The sequence below is a fragment of the Rana temporaria genome, chromosome 5, assembly GCF_905171775.1.
Source record: "Rana temporaria chromosome 5, aRanTem1.1, whole genome shotgun sequence".
In the NCBI taxonomy this organism is placed as follows: Eukaryota; Metazoa; Chordata; class Amphibia; order Anura; family Ranidae; genus Rana; species Rana temporaria.
This window is the reverse complement of record NC_053493.1, coordinates 294709319-294730994: the sequence shown is the minus strand read 5'-3', so window position 1 is coordinate 294730994 and position 21676 is coordinate 294709319.

Sequence of the window (21676 nt, the reverse complement as noted above, 5' to 3'; positions counted from 1 at the left end):
CGTACGCAGACGACACGCAGTTGTACTTTCGCATCTGCCAAAAAAAGGATCATCATCTCAGATTAGAGAAATGTCTCTCTTCAATAGAAAACTGGATGACTAAGAGTTATCTCAAACTCAATAGCGCTAAAACAGAACTCTTTATGTTCAATGCCAGTCGGAAGAGACAACCGACAACTAACTGGACACCTTCGCCCATCCTGGGTCAGACCATCTCCCCTAGCTCCAAAGTCAAAAGTCTAGGAGTCACGTTTGACACCTTCATGACAATGGACGCACAAATAGGGTCAGTAGTCAGCGGGACGCACCATTTGATGCGCCTTCTACGCAGACTTATTCCATTTATTCCCAAAGAAGACATAGCAGTCGTGGTGGGAACAATCGTGAATTCCAGACTGGACTATGCAAATGCCCTTTACCTCGGGCTCCCCAAGTACCAAATCGCTCGTCTTCAAGTCGTACAGAATACGGCCGCTAGACTTGTGACTGGGAAAAAATCTTGGGAATCAATCTCACCTTCGCTGAGATCCCTTCACTGGTTGCCAGTGAAAGACAGAATTGCATTCAAAGCACTCTGCCTGACACATAAGTGCATCCATTGGAAGGCTCCTCGATATCTTTGCGACAAGATCAAAACGCACAATTGCAACCGCATTCTGCGATCCACCGACCAAAATCTGGTCAAGGTTCCTAAAACCAAATACAAGTCCAAAGGAGAAAGAAGGTTTGCTTTCCAGGGCCCCAGGCTTTGGAATGCTTTGCCAACCAGCATTCGGTTGGAGCAAAACCACCTGTCTTTCAGAAGGCAGATCAAAACCCTGCTTTTCTGAAAAGCATGAGACACTAACAACTAGCGCCCAGAAGCGATTCAGTTCGCATGTGCCGCGCTATATAAATTTTTTCATTCATTTTTTTTTTTTTTCATTCATTCTTTCATCTGATCTTTTAGTTCTTTTACTTCTGCTGCTTGAGAGTCCAGTTTTTCTTCTGTTTCCTCCACTCTCCTCAAAAAGTGGTTCATGTCCTCATGTATTAGCGCCATTTCTCCTTTAAGTGACGTTTCCATCTTAGCAGTGGAACGTCATCACGTTTTTCAACTACGGAGATACACAGTAACGGAGCCCAGCATACAGGAGCGGTTTTGAGGAGACACCGCATCCTCTTTCTACCTGTACTTATCGCGCTGTTTTAACTACTAACTGTAAGTGCAACTTTTAATAGCCCATTAAACCCACATATCAACAGTATTACGCTATGGGTTGTTTTCTGTTTCTTATTTCATGAGCCTTTGAAGAATCCATTGACTCTGTGGAATAAGTGTTGTGGAGTCATTACCTATCACTGCCTGTTTGTTTTGAAGCAAGTCTGTTTGGGAAGACTCTAATTATCCCTAATTATTTTCTGCGAGACCTCAGATAATTTTCTTTTTGTCACTGCCGTTTTTCCTGGGCTATCTTTAGCAACATCTTGTGTCATATATTTTTGAATGCAGCCCGGGCTAGCGCTCATTTTTGGAGGATTTGCTGTTGCCCCCCTAACCAGCCCACCCCTCACCTTTGCTTCTCCTCTTTCTACGTGGTTGCTTGTCCTCACAAAAAAAAAAACAGGGTAGGAATCAAAGATAAGAGAGGTACTGAGATGATCAGAATATTAGTAATTCTCTTCTCTCCAGAGGAACGTTTTTAGTAAATCTTCATTATTTATTTGTGAGGAGTTCCAGTATGTAGAGCAGAGCGCATGTATCCATATATGTATATTTTTCTTATTATTTTTTTTCCTTTTTTTTTCCTTTATCTTTTTCCCCCTTTCTCCTTCCTTCTTTTCTATTTTTACACAAAAACTTCAACATGTAAGATGTCAGAACCTGAATTTTATCCTATTCTGTTCCGGAAAGGCGGGGGTACACAAAATGACTCGGTTTGTAATATATGATAAATTCAAGCACAGTATGTACCGTCCAGGCTCTTATATACTATATACTTGTCCATTCAAAAGGTAGCCAATACTGAAATAGACAGCAGGTAGCGACCAGAGGATGGCAGATCTTGCATATGGAAAAATGCAGTTTCGGATATCCGATACTCTCCTTCTGCTATTTCAATCCTGAACCTTTCAGAATTTCTGAATTTTTTGCTCTTCACTCTTTCAGTGAGGCTGATTCTGTGCTTTGGTGCTTGAATAGGCTGTATATGGCTGTACGGTCAGTACCGTTGTAAAAAAGTTATAAAGTCAATCGCTTTGTACCTTAGTGTCCTTCTATAATGCAACCATAAACCATATACCAAGCCGAGATGCTCCTTTAAATAGTCACAGTCACTGGTGTCACAGGGGTGGTCATATTCACAGTTAATCTTTCTTCCAAATTATTATTTATATATTTGTCCTTCATACAGAAAATGTATAATTTAGAATGACTCACCCCTTTGCCGCTTCACGCTCTTCAGCTGGGGCTAGACGACAGGCTCTTGAAGTTACCGGGGGTCAACCCCCCTTTCTCCTCGTGGGGTGCTGAGCTCCACTGTCCCAAAAGGCAGGCAGTCCAATCTGCACAGCCTCTAATCTCTGGCAGAGCTGTGTGGCTGAGGTAGACAGTAATAGAGCAATAGAGCCATGTTTATGTGTGTGTGTGTGTGTGTGTGTGTGTGTATGTGTATATACACTGTACATATATGTATAAAATCTACAGTATCTCACAAATGGGAGGACACCCCTCAAATTTTTGTAAATATTTTATTATATCTAAACAACCCTGAAGAAATTACACTTTTCTACAATGTAAAGTGTATAGCTTGTATAACAGTGTACTCACTTGTGTGAGATACTGTGTGTGTGTGTGTGTATGTATATATATATTAGAAAAAGACAACGGGACACGTTCCAATGCAATAATTTATTGCTTGCTCTTCAAGACAATTATTTTGTAACAATGGAATCTCAGTCCTTTTATGTAATTTATATTCTAATATGCCCATGCAAGCTAATATATGTTGGGGAAACTACTCAAAGGATTAAGGACAGGATTGCTCAGCATCGTAGCACTATTAAACACAAGCAACCAAGGCATTTCCTTGAACAGGGACACAAAGATTCAGATCTGAGATTTATGGTTTTGGAGGAAGTACTTAGAGACAAGAGAGGGGGATGACAGGATTTTAAAACTGAAACAAAGAGAAGTATGGTGGATAAATAGATTACAGTCCCTGCATCCCAAGGGGATGAACAGGGATTATGATCTATATCTATTCCTATAAAGAGTATGAGGATTACATTTTTTATGTTTTCTTTCAGGTTGAACAGAATCGCACAGGATAGGAGACATGGAGTATATTTGGAGATGAGCCATGAAAATATACAGCCTGTAGAGCAGGGGTGTCAAACTCAATTTCATTGTGGGCCGCATCAGCATTATGATTGTCCTCAAAAGGTGTATCTGTAAGATCAGATGTCCAGCGCATCCCCCTCCCCTTACATTAGATGTCAAGAGCTATCCCACCATCAGAAATTGAGTCCCCCACTCTCCCTTACATCACAGTGCACTCCCTTTCCTTATGCTGCAGGAGAGGTGCGAGCGCCACATGAAATGGCCTGTAGGGCCGGATACGGCCCGCGGGCCTTGTGTTTGACACCTGTGCTGTAGAGTAATAGAAATTTGTTTTGTTTTGTTATGATATTATACATTTTTCAATAGAGTAAATATGTAAAAGGAATTTATTCTTCTTATGCTAGGTGGTGAAGGAATAGATAAGTAGTAGAAGTGACTTATATCTAAATGTTTGTATTAGCTTAATATAGATTGTAGTAGATCTAGCCTGTGGAGGGTTAATTTAGATTGGTAATTTGATTATGGAATACACCTGTGAGATTACACCCTGTGGTGTTGGTATAAAGGTATGATGTCTTTGGTAGATTGTTGCACAAAGCCTGATGAAGAGCACGGTATGCTCGTAACTGTACAGTAGCATTGCATTGTTACAAAAGAATTGTCTTGAAGAGCAAGCAGTAAAGTATTGCATGGGAGCTTGTCTCCGTCAGGTGAGGTGGAGCGAAGCGCTGATCTAGTTCCTCGCGGTTCTCCTTCAGGATCCACGTATTCGGGGGGGGGGAGCTTCAGGCCCCGCCAGATACCGCTAGCAGGGGACCGGTCAGCCCGCGGCATCGAAAGGTCCCTCCTGCCGGGAGTGGAGGTGGGTCTGGGAGAGGAGCGAGGAGGGGGGGGAGCGGTCACACTCTCACTCTCATTCCAGTGTCCACAACCACTTAATGTCTTAATGCTTTTCAGTCCGTTACAGTGTGAAGAATGTGCTATCTCCATTACGAGTGCTAGTTTTACCAGAAAGAGCGCTTCCGTCTCATACTTGATTCTGAGCATGCATGGTTTTCTGCCCGTTGGAAAACCATACAGACAACCGGTTTTCCCTCTCTGATTTTTGGCACAGGAAAAAAGAGATCCTGAGATCTTTTTTGGTCCGGCAGTTTTCCCGTTGGAAAAACTGCGATGGAGGATACACACGGCCGGGATTCCTGACGAACAGCTCTCATTTTCAGTTTTCCAGTCGGAAAAAATGCTTGTGTGTATGAGGCATAACTCGCCAAATAATGTTGCCTCTCATAAATATAAATGGCAAACAGCGCTTAAAAACAGGCTCAAAGGCTCCTCTGTAAGGATTCTTCTTTAAGATTTCACCTCACTGCTCATAATGGGAAAAAGAGAGACCTTTAATAATTAATTAATTAATTGATTAATTTTAATATTTCTTTACAGCGCCACATACACCCTGAAGGGTGTGTCTAAGCGCTGGAAGGAGGTCCGCTGGTCTATTCTGGACCAAAAAGCAATCCAAGAGAAGAAAGAAAAAAGACTTCGTAGACGAACTGATGGCTCGTGTACATAAATAAAAAGAGAAACCATATAAAGTATCAACAATAAAAACAAACGGTAGCAAGGGGGTTTGGAGTGAGGGGGACATAGGGTGAGGGAAGGAGGGGCCAGGTCAGTTTAATTAGGCGTGGTCATAATCAACTTGCCCCAAAGAGGAAGGTTTTTAGAGCCTTTCTGAAGGTAATAAGAACAGTGTACTTCCTCAAAGACAACGGGAGAAGGTTCCAAAGCGAGGCGGCTCTGGCTCTGAAAGATCGGCCACCAAACAAAATCAACCTTACTAGAGGGATGACAGCAAAGTCCTGATCGGCCGATCTCAGTGCCCTGGGGGGGTGGTAATGTATGGCCATGTTATTAATGAACAGTGGGCCATGTTGTTTGAAGGCCCTGAACATAACACACAAAGCCTTGAATTCAATCCTCCTTGCGCATGGGAGCCAATGAAGTAGTCTGAGAACGGGTGATATATGGTCCCATCTTGAGGTCCCCGTAATCAACCTAGCTGCCTGGTTCTGCACCAGCTGCAGCTTGGAGAGCCATTTAGTAGGGAGCCCAAGGTATACCACATTGCAAAAGTCAAGACGTGAGATGACTAAGGCCTGTACTAGTGTATTTCTGTGTGTTTGGGAGAGCAGATGTTTTACCCGTCGCAGCATCCGAAGATAGTAAAGGGCATTCTTGGTACAATTCCTCACCTGTGGAATCCATGAAAGTTTATTGTCAAATATGACGCCCAGGTTTCTTACTTGGCTGGATGGAGTGGGGCACGGGCCCATTGATACGGGCCACTCTGCAAGCAGGTTTAAACTTTGTGTTGGACCTGTAAGTAGTACCTCAGTTTTAGATACGTTCAGGGCCAAACGATTGTCCTTCATCCATGTCTGGATAGATGAGAGGCAGCAGGAAAGAAGGTGGGCTGCCGTGGGGTTGAGAGCATCACTGGCCACAATTTGTATGTCGTCAGCGTATACCTGAGTGGCCAATCCCCATGAAGAGATGATATCTACCACGGGCCTCACATAGCAATTAAACAGCCACGGTGAAGTTGTCGAGCCCTGAGGGACCCCGCAGAGAAGGGGCACCCTCGCTGACCTAAATGAGCCCAATATTACTTGGAATGTTCTGCCTGTCAGGAAATTGCGTATCCAAGTAAGGGGTACGCCTGTAATATAGAACTCGTCCTGCAGCCGAGCCAGGAGGATCTTGTGGCTGACAGTATCGAAAGCCGCAGAGAGGTCAAGCAGTACCAAGGCCGCCGACCCCCCCCGCGTCTCTCGACTCCAGCAGCCTTTCTCTAGTGGCCAGGATGGATAGCTCGATCCCTCTTTTGGGCCTAAACCTTTAACAGTGTAGTATCAATAAAACCAAATATTTTTTCTTCCCAATTAAAAATATACTCACAAGCATATATTAAAAAATTCCTATCATAAATGCAGAGTAACAGTATACCACACAATCATCAGCCACCTCATCATTCTGCGTCTCAACCAGTCCACCAACCCGTGAGCTCCGGCATGTCACTATTGGGATGGGTCCAACTTCACTTCCTGGTTACTGTGGGGTCTAGCCTTAATGCGTTTCGTTGTTACAACTTCATCAAAAGGCTTTTGATCTATGTGACTTTAATGTAATATCTGAGTTTGCATCCGGTACACACAAAGTAGATTTACATCATTTGTGGCTTTTGAGGGATATATTTAAACAAAAATGTTCATGTTTAGAGATCAGCTTTACCATGATTCATTGTAATCAGAGTAAAAAAAAGTGATCATTGAACATATTTTGTGATTTCAAAGGCTTTAAAAATCTTTACTTCACTATATATAGTAATTTGGTGCTGTTCCCGGATTCTTTTTAGTGGTCTCTGCTACATATTTCAGGTTAGCTGTATGAATTTATTTTAGGATGGCCTATTTACCAGCTTTTAGATGTACAGCACAGTGGCAGGCCTTACCACCTAGCTCAAATTCTACTCGTCACTGTGAGATCAGTTCATAGAACAAAGCCGCAATACATTTCACCTTGATGACATGAACATCTGTGTACTCATTCTGACACCTGCTCTCTGATACTAAAATAAACAAAGCAACAACTATGTATCTCAATGATTTATGACACTGTTATCATGCAATTGAAGCATATGCTGTCCTTTTAGTTGTGTCTCCTGATAAGCATTTTGCAATATTGTTGAGGTCATTAATTAGCTGCGTTGATCAAGCTATGTGATGTAAGGTTTATCAAGGTATAGAAAAATTATAACTTTGCTTTGCTTCATTTTAGAAAAAAATGCTTTTAGAGGGGTAAAAAACTACCAACATGACATACAGTTGAGTAACACATGGTAATATATGTCACAATAACTAATCAACACTTGCACAGATACAATGAGGGCAATTTGCTAAGACTAGAATAGATAGTCTGTGCATGACAACCAATCAGCTTCTATCTTTCATTTTAAAAGTTTAAAATGGTGGCAAACTCTGGAGAATAAAAAAAAATACTTTTCCTCTGGAAGGCAATGTCATAATGTGCTAGTATGCATTGCATACTAGCATTTATGAGAGACTTACCTTAGAATGAAGTCCTTCAGCAGTCCGCTGTCACCGCTGACTGGGCTGCCATCTTCACCCGTCTTCCTTCCGGGTTTGCGGGATCCGGCCATTCATTCAGAGCGCATGCACCAGTGATGTCACCGGCTGCTGCTCTGTGAAATATCTGTGAAATATCTCCAAAACGGTGCATCTTTAGGAGATATTAATTTTAACTACAGGTAAGCTCTATTATAACCACTTGCCGACAGCCTACTGCATATTTACTGCAGCAGGTTGACTCTCTTGCATGATATCACGTACATGTATGTCATACCGTGCAATAGCCACTGGGGGGCGCACACGTGCCACCGTAGGTACTTTTGTGCACTGATTGGATACAGGGGATGCCAATCAGCAGGGGCCGCTGGACCGGATATCCATCGGCCACCCGCAATCGTTCCTGCCTATGCAAGCAAGGTAAATCGCCGTTCTGACAGGGGAGAAGATGGAGATCTTGTGTTCCTGCTAAGATACCAATCTCTGTCTTTACCCAGTCAGAGCAAACCCCCCCCCCACAGTTAGCAAGAACCAGCTAGGCACACATTTAACCCTTTGATTGCCCCTAATGTTAACCTCTTCCCTGCCAGTGTCATTAGTAAAGTAACAGTGCATCACCAATCACTGGTTCCCAAAAAAGTGTCAAAAGTGTCAGGTGTCCGATTTGTCAGCCGCAATGTCACAGTCCCGCTATAGTAAAGAAGTAAAAAAGAATAAAAATGCCATAAAAATATCCCATAGTTTGTAGACGCAATTACTTTTGGGCAAACCAATCAATATACACTTATTGGGATTTTTGTACCAAAAATATATAGCAGAGTATATTTTGGTCTAAATTGATGTGTTTTATAGAAAGTGAAAAAAATATTGTCAAGCTGGTATCTTGAACTTGAAAATTAGTTCACTGTATTCCAATGGCTTCCACAGTCACCAGATCTCAATCCAATAGAGTACCTTTGGGATGTGGTGGAACAGGAGATCTGCATAATGGATGTGCAGCTGACAAATCTACAGAAACTGCGTGATGCGATCATGTCAATATGTCCAAAAGGGGTCCAACCCTGTACTAGTAAGGTGTACCTATAAAAGTGGCCGGTGAGTGTGTGTGTGTGTGTGTATATATATATATATATATATATATATATATATATATATATATATATATACACACAGAGAGAGAGAGTATATTTTCTATTTCTGTACACTTTTTTTAATTGCTTTTTTTTTATTTATATCAATTTGGGATTTGGATCTTGCCAGTGGAGACCAGATGCAGATCCCCCAATGGAGCTGTATAGTAATGGATCATTCCTGATAGTAATCTATTGCTGGCTGCTTACCTTTTAAGTTAAGCTTGGCACACAGTACACGCAGAAGGAGGTTTGGTCTAATAGTGAATCTGTGGGTTGGATCCAAGGTGTAACTACTCTATGTTTATAGGTGGCTGTGCCTTTTTATATGTCAGAAAATTTGATGGGTAGCCTCTCTAGCCATTATGAAGCATTGGGCATTTCTGTGCAGGAAACTAATAGTAGAATGTCATTATCTCTCTGTAAGCTTTGTCTCAGAGCTTACACAGGGCTGTTAGTCCAAGGTACCACCAAGAAACATATGATGAAGGCCCATTGACCCTCTCCATCCTAAGGAATGGGAGCCTTGACTGCTGGATGCTTGACATCAAAGTGGGGCGTCAACCTGCAGGGAGTCGGAGTGGCTCCGTTGGGATTTGCTATGATGGCATGAGGTGAGTGGAGTCTGAACTCTAGAAAAGGCTACGCGGAGGCATGCCCCCACTACTCTCAAGAGAAGCTGATGTAACGAGAGTTGCCTCGCCTGCATTCCTGCCGGATTCGCCATGGACATGGATGCCTTGGTTGAAAGGGTCAGGGATCTACTAATGAGAGGTCAGGCTGACTGGCCTTTGCTCGCTGGTGAGACTGTTCCCTCTGCACTTCCCACAGATGTTTCCGCAGCTGGCAGGCAGCCAGTTTCGAGGGGCCCGCAGGACCACCCACCCACCCTCCCTCCCTCCAAGCTGAGCCCCAGCCCTCTCAGGGCCTCAACTCAAGCCTCCAGGCACAACAGGTGAGCCACTGACGCTAATGGCGCTGGCTCCTCTCCTTCCCCTCAGTCCAGACATTCCAGTAATGGTCCCCGGAGTGCATCCGCGGCAAGTGTCAACCCCCCTGCAGCTCATCATGCATCTCCACCGCTCCAGGAGCCCCCGAGCCTCATCGCTCCAAGCAGACCATCGTCCAGTGGCTGCCCTCACTGATCATGTGCTGTAGGCCCTGGCATACGCCTCTCAGCGCCGGGGCAGGGTGGGAGCTGCTGCAGCAAAATCTCTCCCCCCTCACAGTGCAGGCACCAATACCTGGATCGGGGATGGACTGTCTATACAGCGTGAGGCATCCAGCTCCCAGGCTCGCCTCTGCCCAACTTCCAACTTTCCCCCTGGTGTCTGTTCCTCTTCCCCAATCCCAGTGCTGCGCAGAATGCAGGCACTCCCCGCGATTGGAATGCTACCTCTGCACAGCGAGAGGTATCCAGCTCCCAGGCTCGCCTCTGCCCGATTCCAGGCTATTTCTCCACTCCTGTTCCTACCCACACCTCCCCAAGTTACCATGCTCCTCGAACAGGGCTGACGGATCACTTGAGGCAGGAGGCTTCAGCTCCAAGTCTGCAATGTACTTGTTCCTGCTCTGTACTGCCACCTGCTGTCCACTGTGCTCAACAACTGCCTGTATCCTATCCTGAAGAGCTGAGCTACTCCCAGCGTCCTCTGTTATCTGCATTGCCCTCCAGGGTCGGCGGTCCATCACCTGGGATTCAGCCTCTACATCCAGCTCCACCTGACGGTGACCACCCACAGCAATGGGAGACATCTGATGTACCTCTACTGGGTTCCCCTGCTCAGCCTCCACTAAGTGAGTTTGACTGTGGGGTGGTTTGGGGTACCAATTATTGTCCTAATTCCACAGACCCCCGCATTCTTGCTGCGGTCAAATCAGCTTTGCTACAGCTGGGTGTTACACCAGGCGTGGAGCCCTCCTGGTCCCCAGGGTCTGGTTTTCACCTGGGTGGCCCCTTATGGTCTGTTTCACCTGTGGGTTTGCACCTAGCTCATGATGTCAAGGACAGAATTTGGCACCGTGAGTTTATTGATGTACTGACGCTCGTGCCTTTTGATAAAGAAACAGTGGATAGGTCTAGGCGGATAGATTTGAATGTTCAGGCTGAGAAGACGAAGCAGCTTCCTCGTACATTTGGTAACTGGCTGTAGGGTCTCTGCACCTATGAAGGGGTGCTCTGTGAGAAAATCCTGGAGGCAATTCTCTCTTCGGTTATGTGGATCTTATTTAGGAGGCTTACATACTGTATGGCAGGCAGTGCTGATTCCATTACGACACCCAGTTTCGCCAGAAGATGGCTGCCCAGAAGGAACTTCATTTCAATTGTCAGGATGGGAGCTATTCATGTGCCCTTATAAACCAATCACTTTTCAGCCCCCTGCTGGTGCTCTCCCTGGAGCGTCGGCAGCATCCAAAAAAGGCATCTGCTGGATGTTCAATGAGAGCCACTGTAAGTGGTACACCTTGTGTCGCTTCAAACACAAGTGTTCCATTTGCGGTGGGGCTCACACAGCGGTTCGCTGCTTTTGGAATTGACCAAGTCAGGTGTCAGAGCCGACCTTCCTAAGCCAGCAGACACCAGTAAATGTCCCAAAGATGCTTCCCTTGCTGGATTGGTGCCCCCTCACTAAAGAGGCTCTCACCCTCCGGGATGTTTTTTCCCGGGGGTTTCGGATCCCCTTTGTCCCATCAGACGAGCTACACAGTTTGAATCCGTGGTGGCCAACAAAATTGAGAAGGAGTTGCATTTGGGCGGCATGTCGGGCCCATTTGACCTGCCTCCTTACCACAATTTGCGAGTTTCCCCTCTTAGCGTGGTACCTAAAAAAGACCCAGGAAAATTTGGACTAATAAATCACCTCTCCTTTTTGTCGGGTTCTTCTGTCAATGACAAGGAGGAGTCCTGGGTGCAATATGCCTCGTTCTACACAGTGCTTGATCTGCACAGGTGACTCTGCAGGAGCTTCAGCCCTCCTGGTGAAGGCCAACATTGAATCTGCCTTTCGTCTCCTCCCTGTCCACCCAGACTGTTTCCACCTCTTGGGCTGCTTTTTCCAGGACAGTTACTATGTTGATATGTGCCTCCCCATGGGCTGTGCCATATCATGCTACTATTTAGAAATTTTCAGCAGCTTCCTGGAGTGGGTATTGATTCAGTTCTCTGACTTGCACTTGGCGTTACACTATCTGGATGACTTTTTGTTTATAGGTCCCGCAGGTAGGGATGATTGCCATTGCATGATGTCCGCCTTTCAGGAGGTCTGTAGGCAGTTAGGCATCCCACTGTCGATTGCCAAAACTGAGGGCCCTGACCATGTTTTATCCTTTTTGGGTATCAAAATTGATTCAGTGGATATGGTCTTTCAGCTACCGGCAGATAAATTGGCGAAGCTCCAGGCCTTGGTGCATTTCACCAGGTATGCCAGGAAATTCTGGCTCCAGCAGCTTCAATCCCTGTTGGGCCATCTTTCCTTTGCTTGCCGGGTACTTCCTATGGGTAGGGCCTTCTGTAGGAGGCTATCGTGGGCTACATAGGGCATATCAGCTCATCATCATTACGTATGCATAACCAAGCCTATGCATGATGATTTGGAGGTGTGCTCATCTTTTCTGCAGACCTAGAATGGTCATTCTTACTGGCAAATGGAGGAAGTTCCCATCTCGCAGCTGGAGTTTTACACAAACGCATCGGGCTCCGGGGGTTTTGATGCCTTCTTTCAGGGTGCCTGGACCGCTGAACCCTTGCTGGCCTCATGGGGCCAACTTGATTTGTTGCAGAACATGACACTGTTAGAACTCTTTCTCATCATGGTTGCAGTGGAATTGTGGGGGGAGGAATTGCGGAACAGGCGTGTGATTTTTTGGACGGATAATATGAGTCCGCGCGTTCTCCCCAGGTAATCCCACTGTTGCATTTCTTGGTTCTTAGATGCTTACAGTTAAATGTTTGGTTTAGGGAAAAGCATGTCCCTGGTGTTTCTAATTCTATTGCCGACTCGCTTTCTCATTCACAGTTTGACAGTTTCAGCACATTGGCTCCTACTGCTTCTCCGGTGGGCCTCTCTTGCTCGAAGTTCTTATGGACCCTCATTTCCAAAGTCTGTTAGACCACGTCAGTGCCTCGCCATCTCAAAATACTTGGGTGGCCTTTCGACAGATTTGGGCTGAATGGGTATCCACACTTGGCGGTGAGTTCCTCCTTTCCTCCCGAAAGGACAGGTGGTTGGTTCTCTTCTCCTCCATTATCTACCTGCATGAAAAGATGGTCTCTGGTTCATTAGTGGGTACTGCTCTTTCTCCGCTTTCTTTCTGGTTTAGGCTCCTCGGCTGAGAAGACTTCACCAGGGAATTTATCGTTCGGATGGTTCTAAAAGGGTGGAAACGTTTTACTTGCTTCCCCGACTCCCGGTGCCCAGTGTCAGTCCAAATCCCAACCAGCATTTCATCCATTTTACCAGAGGTCTGTTTCTCTTCTTACGAGGCTCTCCTTTTCCAGCTTGCCTTTTCCTGGGCATTCTTTGGCGCCTTCCGGATTAGCGAGTTGGTTTCCAAGGATAGACGTTCTGTTGATGGCATTTTGGCTGAGGATGTGCTCACCTCGGAATCTGTTGTCTCTATTCTTTTGTGGACTTCTAAAATGGACCGTTCTTTCAAAGGTAGACGTGTAGTCCTAAAAGCTTGGGGGGGCCATTTTGCCCTGTTCGTTTATACTCTTCCTTTTCGTCTATCCACCCCCAGCTACCATTTATCTGGTTCATGCCGATTCCACTAGCCTCAGCAGGTTTCAGTTTCTCCGGGTCTTTTGCCTTTGCCCTCATCTTTTGTATTGATTTCAGGCCCCCCCGCCTCGGGTCTGGATTATTGGCGATTCCTTTGTATACTGGGCTGCCCGACGTGCCTTCAATAGACGCCATGGGAGGAACTTTGGATTTCCCCAAGGTGCTGCTTCCATGGGCTTTGTTGGGCGCAAATGTTGCCTGAGCTGTTAAACCTCCAAAAATGTGTCTATGGTCCAATCATATTGATCATTCACACTGAGGGTAATGACGTAGACCTGTCCCAAACTGTTGACCTAATTTTGTCCATTAAGCTTGACAATGCTCAATGCTGTGCCTGGAGCGTTTTCTACACACGATGAAAGCCGGGTCTCTAAATTTGTTCGCATAATCGTCTGCATTGTGGTTCACCACAAAGACCTGGAAGGGGATAATAGCAATTTACTGAGATCTTATGGGGTTCATTTGAATGATATTGGCCTTGACATTTTCAACCTGGGCATTATCGGTGCTGTTGAGAAGGCACTGGCTGCAGCAGGGCGCTTGTTAGTGTACTACTGACTTGCGTTTGGCATTTTACCTTGCCAGCAATTGATATTACTTTATGGGCTATGTCCTCAAGTTTAATTTGTGGTCAGTTTAATGCCTGTCTCCCACTGATGGTGGAGACAGACCTCCTAGACTATCTGGGTTTGTTTATGGATGCTCAAGGTATAACCATGATTGGCATGGTTATTGGCATTTTGAGAAGTTGATATAGTACTTCCAACTTAAAGTAGTCTCCTGTGTCTTTTTTTTTGGGGGGGGGGGCAAGGTTTTGTGGTTCAATAAGTGGGGCTAAGATAAGCCTAAACTTCTCAGTAGTCATGCATTCTTACTGGATGTCGATGTCAGATTAACTGTTGTGTTGATTGACAGTTGTGTCCAGTGACTGATGCCCATAAAATCACTTCCCCTTGAAAACATTTATTTTACTCTTTGTTATAAATGTACATTTTACTGTTGATTTCATTGCGTAGTGGTGGGTGACAATGCTTGCATTGTGCAAAATGGCACATGCAAATGTTCAATTCTAATATCATTTGCAGTCTAACCATTTTGCACCTCATACATTTATTCTTTTCAACCTATCACAATGTTTTCAAAGCAATGCATTATTTTTCTAGATGAATTCTGATTAGCATGAATCATAACATGTTGAGGAAGAACAATAAATGAAACTGGAAATACAAACAGACAGACATGTTCATTCATTTGTGCAATACTCTTTGTCTACAAGGTTCTGTTCTCTCAAAAGAATAAAATAATCTCACAGTTCAATTTACAACCAATGTAACGGTAGGTCACTAAATTATCCTAATGGGCTTGTGCCAATATTCAAGGATTTCTGTCCCTTTTATACTATTCTTCTGTCTTCTCCCCAGAACAAAGTGAATTACTATTATTAGTTACAATATCAGTCATTATATATGGTCCGTCTTCCATTATTTCTTGAACAGGGAAAAAATGATTGTCATATATTTTCCATGTAGCTATCTGACATTCTAAAATAGTAATTTAATAACTGTCTATATCTCTGTCTTTCAGGAGAGAAAAGGCACATCAAAGGTAAAGAAAAAAATTGGATTTATAGAATATGTCTAGATAAATAATTAGCGTGACTGGGAAATATCAGTATATTAAATTAATTCACAAAGGAATAGAGAGGATAATCAATTTTACTAAAAGCCTTTTCAAGTAACAAGCAATGATCTATATTTAGTGGGACTGTGTAGATATGAGAGCTTCAAATATTTTTCAAAAACACTTTTAAATAATCTTTGTTTGAACATTTTTAATGAGAGAAACAAGCAATGGTGTAGTTTTAAGGTATGAATTATTTTCAGCCTTCAGTGAACATTAACAAGTTTGTTATTTTTTTACACCTTGTGTTTTACACCTTTGTGCTGTTTTACGCTTTTTAGTGTGTCTACTTTTGATGACTTTCAATGACTCATTGACCAGGAATGGGGGTGCTGTGAGAGACACTGGAGAAACTGATCGTAATGCGTTAGTAAACTCTTATTATAATGTTTTACTTACAGGTAAGCGTATAACAAGGCTTACCTGTAGGTACAGTGTAGAATCAATCATGCAAAAATACCTATATGTGTCTATTTATCCTTTACTATAACTTGTAATATATATATATATATATATATATATATATATATAACTATTGCATCTGTATTACTGTATATGAGTCCCTTAGCTTACGGCTATAATGCTAGTTAAAAAGACAGGAGCATTGCTAGTTCAACATATATTTATTTCTTCAAAGTAGGAACATCACATTCTAACAGAAAATGTCTATGGCCTAATAAACAATACTTGCAAATAAGATAGAAAATATACTCAACAATTGGTCTCCTCCTGGCTGAGCTCACGATGTAAAAAGAGAGGTAGGCCTTTGCGACATGGCTAGGCCCAAAATACAGGCCAGGATTCCATGAGGTTTAGTCCATGTGGTTTCAGCATAGGCCTTCAGATAACAGAGCCACAACCTCACTGCAAGCTTGCCCCCAAGAGAAAAAAAATGAGCTCTCTTTCAAACTCCTTTTTACCAAACCTCACTCATTACTCATTCACACTATCTCCCATTTGCCTTTGGACCAATCACTGTTCATAGGGCAGCCCCTTTCTCCAGCTGACTTGCAGGATATTGTCTTACACATCTAAGCCAGGCTCCCCTGCTGTGCAGCTTTTGCCTGAGGACAAAAATCCTCTGTGCCTTTTAAAGATTGCAAGTGTCATTTGTTGTACAGCCAGCTGAATTGCTCTGCAACATACAGTGAATGTCTTCTAAACTTGTAATGTTTGGAAGCTATTCATAGAGGCAGCAGCTGATGGTGTAACCAGGGGCTCAGGGTACACTAAGGGGTTTGTAACGAAACGTCCCACACTCCGCTTGAGTGCTTTCGTCATGTACCGCTTCCTCTTGGTCTGAATATAGATATCAGATATACCAACCACTGACAACTACAAACAAGACGATACTCGTTTGATTGCTGAACATGGACTGTTTATTAGAACCAGAATAGAAGTCTTATAGACAGTTGAGGAGTAGGAGGTTCCTACCTCCTTCTCATATTACTCTAACAATACACCTGTAACCAGAAACATAAATTAACATGAGCTAATTAACTAATCCCTTAAAGCAGTCGATGTGTCTCCCTAACTACAATACACATTATAATACATATCAACACAGAACTCCTTCATACAATTGCAGGGTTAATTGGCACAAGCAACAATGGGTGAAAGACTCTTAGAAGTTATACTAGACCCATTTACATTATAACAGACAACAGACAGACAGGTGGCTGGAGTTCACATCAGCATCTAACAGTATGTGTCCCAACATTATGAATCAGCCACTCTTCGAATATGGGTTAAACAGGGTTCCCAGAGTCTTTGTGTCTTGGGGGGGACATGGACTTGAATCCAAAGTAACACCACCTCAAGGGTCCCCAGGCATACAGCTCACAAAGAGCACTGTTCCCCAAAATGTCAGGGCCCATGATTGCAAGCAAGAGGCTAGCATTTAGTCCTCTCCAAAAGGCTCTGTCCCGGCTAAGTCTGTCACAGGGTTCATTTAGTAAAACTGGAGAGTGCAAAGTCTGATGCAGCTCTTCATAGAAACCACTTACAGATTTTTGACAAAGCTTAACCACTTGCCGACCAGCCGCAGTACATATACTGTGGCAGGTCAGCTCTATTGCACGAAACTACGTACCTGTACGTCATTTCGTGCAACAGCCAGCGGGGGCACGCGCGTGCCTCCCACTTGGCCAGAGGGGGAGCCAGTCAGCGGGTCCGCCTGCCACCCATGATCGCTCCCCAGATAGATAGAACGGCGGTCTGACAGAAATGAACACAGTGATCTTGCGTTCCTGCTAATCAGGAACACGGATCTCTGTGTTCATCCAGTGAGTCCATCCCACACACAGTTAGTAAGCACCCCCTAGGGACACACTTAACCCTTTGATCGCCCCTAGTGTTGACCCCCTTCTCTGCCAGTGTCATTAGTACAGTAACAGTGCATATTTTTAGCACTGATTACTGTAGTAATGTCACTGGTTCCCAAAAAAGTGTCAAAAGTGTCTAGGTCACTACCAGTAAAAAAATAAACATAATTAACTTTTGTGCAAACCAATCAATACTCGCTTATTAGGATTGTTTTAACAAAAATATGTAGCAGAATACATTTTGGTCTAAATTGATGAAGAAATTTGATTTTTAACATTTTTTTATTGGATGTGTTTTATAGCAGAAAGTAAAATATATATTTTTTCAAAATTGTCGGTCTTTTTTTGTTTCGAGCGCAAAAAATAAAAACCTCAGAGATGATCAATAACCACCAAAAGAAAGCTCTATTTGTGAGAAAAAAGGACATCAATTTTATTTGGGTACATCGCAGCACGACCGTGCAAATATCAGTTAAAATAATGCAGTGCCGTATTGCAAAAAATGGCCTAGTCATAAGGGGGTAAAGCCTTCCCGGGGCTGAAATGGTTAATGTAACAAGCTGAAGTTAGAAGCTGATTGGCTACCATGCATAGCTGTATGCAAAGAGAAAAAGCTGCGCTAAATATATGAACCTGTGTTACAATAACCAACTCATACTGGTATAAATGTACTCACAGCAGTAAGAAAAAAATAAAAAGTAATAACAGTGATGTGAAATAAATATATAATGAACAAAAAAAGTTATGACCAAAAAATAAACATATGAGAACTCTATAAATGTGAGTACAAATTCAAAAGTTATGATATGTTTATTTTTTGGTCATAACTTTTTTTGTTCATTTTATATTTATTTCACATCACTGTTATTACTTTTTATTTTTTTCTTGCTGCTGTGAGTACATTTATACCAGTACGGTTGGTTGTTGTAACACAGGTTCATATATTTAGCGCAGCTTTTTCTCTTTGCATATTCTTTTGGTGTTGTATAACATTTTTAGTTGCAGCTTGATACACCCACATAAAGAGCGTTGTTTTTTTTTTACTTTCCCTACCGTGCACAACTGCATCAGATTTTGCACTCTCTAGTTTTAATAAGAGCACTGTGCATCGATTGAGACTCCTGGCGCATGCCCAGGAGTGACGTCCTTGCAGCATGCCATTCAAACAGCTGGATAGTGCAAAACCAAAAGGAAAGAGTGAAGATGGAAGCACCAGGAGTGGTGACAACTTAGCTTCAGAGGGCCCCAGTGCAAGAAACCATGAAGGGCCCCCCTGACCCCCCATCCCCTTTCCATCTAAGCCCCGGACTTCCAGTTTAATCGAAAGCCTCCCAGAACCCTGCCTCCAGTGTGTGCCCTGGGGAGTGCATCCAGTGTGCTTTGTGACTTTTGTGTCCTTTGGACACAGCTGATCATGGTAAAGAGCCAATCACAGCGATCCTTTACCAAGTGATCAACTGATCACATGTAAACAGACTTGCCGTTTATCGGCAGTACTTTCCTCCCACACTGTGTCTGTGTGAGGAAAGGAGAGCCCTTAACCGCCAAGACTGCCAGTACATTGTTTACGCAGATAATAAGGGCACTGATCACTGCAGCCCCATCAGTGCTGCCTATCAGTGCCCATCAGTGATGCCTATCAGTGCCACATATCAGTGCTCATCAATACCGCCTATCAGTGCCTATCAGTATTGCCTATCAGTGCCACCTAACAGTGCTCATATATGCTGTCTATAAGTGCCGCCTATCGGTGCTAGCTATCAGTCTCCATCAGTGCCGCCTATCAGTAACACCTATTAGTACTCATCAGTGCCACCTATCAGTGCCCATCAGTGCCCATCAGTGCTACCTATCAGTTCCATTTATCAGGGCTTATCAATGCTGCCTATCAGTGCCCATCAGTCCAGCCTGTCAGTGCCCTATCAGTGAAGAGAAAAGGTTACCGCTCCAGGTAGGTGTGTTGCGAATGACACTCTTCTCAGGGTGGAAGCAGCAGGAGCAGGCTAAGCATGTAGCAATGAGGAAGGAGGACCTGGACAGCTGCACTCCAATATAAACGCCTTTATTGTATAAAATAACAAACGTTCAAACAACAGCAGGGTACAGGATAAATTACCTAACGTGTTTCACATTCTGCTTTGTGCTTAGTCATAGAGCTATGGCTGGTTTAAAAAAAACACCTGTAAGACAATGGCATAATGTGCTAGTATGTGTCGCATACTAGCACATTATGAAATACTTACCTTACAACAAAGCCGTCCTGCGCTGCGCTGTCACTGCTGAGAGGGCTGAATCTTTCCCCAGTTTTTCTGGGTTTGTGCGCTTTAGCTATGTGATTGGTCAGAGCCGCAATGACGTGACATGATGCATCACTGGCACGGGAGCCATCGGTTCTGGCACGAAATTTTGAAGTTCCGGCAAGGTATGCTGGCCTTCAGAGTCCACAAATCGGTTAAGTCCCTGGCTGCACCCAGGGAGAATATCTCCTAAACGGTGCTCGTATAGGAGATAATAATTTTATCCTACAGGTAAGCCTTATTATAGGCTTACCTGTAGATAAAAATGACAAAGCGGGCTTTACGACCACTTTAATTTGCAGAGATTTCCTTTCACTTCCTGTTTTGGCTATGGGACAGAAAGTGAAGGTAAATCTCCCCAACGGGATACAGATGGCAAATAACTGATATGGGTTATAACCCTCCCTTGCTCTATCAAAAATGTACAAAAATATTTATTGCCTGAAGTTCTTCTTTAAGACTAGACTAACCCAATTCTTAAAGAGTATGTCCATGCAAGATCAACATTTTCAGAGTCAATGTGTATGTATCGCTACCCCCGCAGGAGCCGCTGATTTGTCATTGGGATCGGCATATTGAGTTACCTTAGTGTGGCGTATGGGTGCAGCTGGAGAACAAAGCAGTGAGCGAAGGTCCAGACAGTGAATAAAGAGTTTTCCAATTCTTTATTCCAGGCCAAACACGGCCAACATCAACATCAAATGGGAAGAGCAGGTTGATGAAGAAAAGGGAGAACCTTGCAGTGTCAGGCCCGGATATTAATTGAGCAGTCCTTGCTCAATATATTACCAAATTATTATTCGTCGCCACTCTAGTTGGAGTGGGTAAAGTGCCCCCGGACAGACCCCTCTCACAAGCCTGGCAGCCGAAGTGTCACTTAGGATTTTCTGGGAGGAACAGATCTCTCTCACAGACCTGGCTCTAGGGCCCCTGCCACAGGCCAATTACTTTAGGTCAGCTAGATGGATAAATGGAACGAATCCTCCCAGTAGGTTTTAGCATAGGTCACCAGATGACAGCAAAACGTACCTGTCAACATTCCGGTCACCAGATGCCTGATTGGTTCGTTCAAGCCCTGTTGGACAACCTGCCTCCGGGTTCCCCTCAAGCCGACCCCCCAATCGAACAGCACCCAGCCTGGGATCCTCTCAATAGAACTGGGGACCCAGTAAGTCACTGGAGTCCCTTTTTAGCTCCGGATGAGGGTTTGTGTAGACTGCAATTCTGGCCGCGAAACTTGCCTAGCACATGACACCTGTCACAGATATACCCTCCCCCAGCATGCCCCGTGAGGGAGAAGCTCCTCTAATTGGCTGCTGGGGAAAGTTGCTCTGCCAGAACCCCTCTGGCGCCAACTGCTGGCCAGGGATAGTATTGCATCCCTGGAGCACAGACTGACCCAGTGGACGTTTCTGGAGTGACACAAAAGCCCAATTTTAGCAAATCGTGAATGGGAGCAAAGTAACTATCCCATTCCCCACTAACTTTAGCGTAGTGCCCATACTGAAAGTAAGGGGGCGCTACATGTACTTTTGGAAGAAAATACATTGTCTTCAGTTCCCCTTCCATCCTCAATGTCTTACCTGTTAGTTCTGCCATTATATCTACTTTTGCAGCACTGCTTTTGGAGGGCTGATAACACTGCACAAGTACTTGTCAATTTTAAGCTGCATTGGCCTACCATCCACTTTGTGAACATGTGTTTGGGTTGGTGTGCAGGGGTTAATAACCCAGGGGTCCCACTTCTGGGTAATGTTAGATGGTGGAGTACTGTGCCCCTTTATAATCTGATGTAGAGTCTTAGGCAAAAGGAGTATGGGAACAGGCCACCTTTATGTAATATGCAGGTCTGTAGTCCAGAAGGAGAGGTCAATTCAGAGCTAGGCTCGGGAAGAGGACCCACTGCAAGGAAACTCACAGTAAAGCGTTGGAGGGATGGCTTGACAGTTGGAGCTCAGTGCTATTACTCTGCTGTGTTCTATTCTACTTCACTCCAA